Source organism: Eimeria tenella, genomic scaffold (assembly GCF_000499545.2).
Source record: "Eimeria tenella Houghton genomic scaffold, Eth_scaff2264, whole genome shotgun sequence".
Taxonomy (NCBI): Eukaryota; Apicomplexa; class Conoidasida; order Eucoccidiorida; family Eimeriidae; genus Eimeria; species Eimeria tenella.
Window position 1 is genome coordinate 1,355 of NW_013542121.1, and position 1,146 is coordinate 2,500.

Here is a 1,146-nt window from a genome sequence, read left to right on the forward strand (position 1 = left end):
TTGCAGCTGCTGCCCACTGGCTGCCGCTGCTCCTGCTGCCGCCGCTGCTGCTGCTGCTGCTACTGGCTGGGCTTCGACTCTGCGATCGATCAAAGCCGGCTGCAGCAGCAAAGCCCTGCTGCAGCTGTGCTGCTGCTGCGGCCCCACAAAGGCCAGGCTGCTCTGGGCGGGATCGAGGGATCGGCCGGGTGGTGCTGCTGATGCTGCTGCTGCTGCTGCTGTTGCTGCTGCTGCTGCTGCAGCAAGTTGATTCTTTTAATAAAATTAACAAATAAAACATAAAAGGGAGTTCAAAAGCCCTTAGAAGGACTAACAGAAGCCGGAAAAGGTGACGGCTGCGCTGCTGCTGCTGCTGCTAGGAGGCTGTGTGCAGCAGTTGCTGCTGCTGCTCCCCGCCTCTGCTTTAATATTTTTATTTCTTTTTTATTTATTTCTTCTTTATTTACTTTTTATGTTATTTTCCCATTTATAACAATTTCAACTCCCGGCAGATACCCACAAACGCAGCCGCTCGCCTAAAACAGCCGCAGCAGCTGTGCTGCCACTGCTACTGCTACTGCTGCTGCTGCTGCTGCTGCTGCTGCTGCTGCTGCTGCTCTTGTTTCGTGATACAACGTTAGATCTGTTTGCCTTCTTCAGTTTTTCTTTGATACTTTGCGCCTTTTATCTGTTATCTTCTTAATTTCAAGTTCCCAGTGCTTAGGGTTTAGGGTTTAGGGTTTAGGGTTTAGGGTTTGCATTGTGAGGCCTCGACAGCTCGATGAACCGAACGCCCCAGCATGTGCCCGCGCACATCTTTGCCCAACCCTAAACCCTAGACCCTAAACCCTAAACCCTAAACCCTAAACCCTAAACCCTAAACCATGGATGTTGAATACTAAACCCAAGTGCTAAACCCTAAACCCTAAACCCTAAACACTACGCCGTGCGGCCCACGCCGGTGGGCCGTAGGCCTAAGCCCTAAGGCCTAAGCCCCAAACCCAAACCCTAAACCCTAAACCCTAAACCCTAAACCCTAAACCCTAAACCCTCACTGATTTACGTACATACAACGCTTCGCTGCATCACGAAGGCAGATTTCAGAGTTTCGGGTTCAGGGTTTAGGGTTTAGGGTTCAGGGTTTGCTAGGGTTTAGGAATGGACACG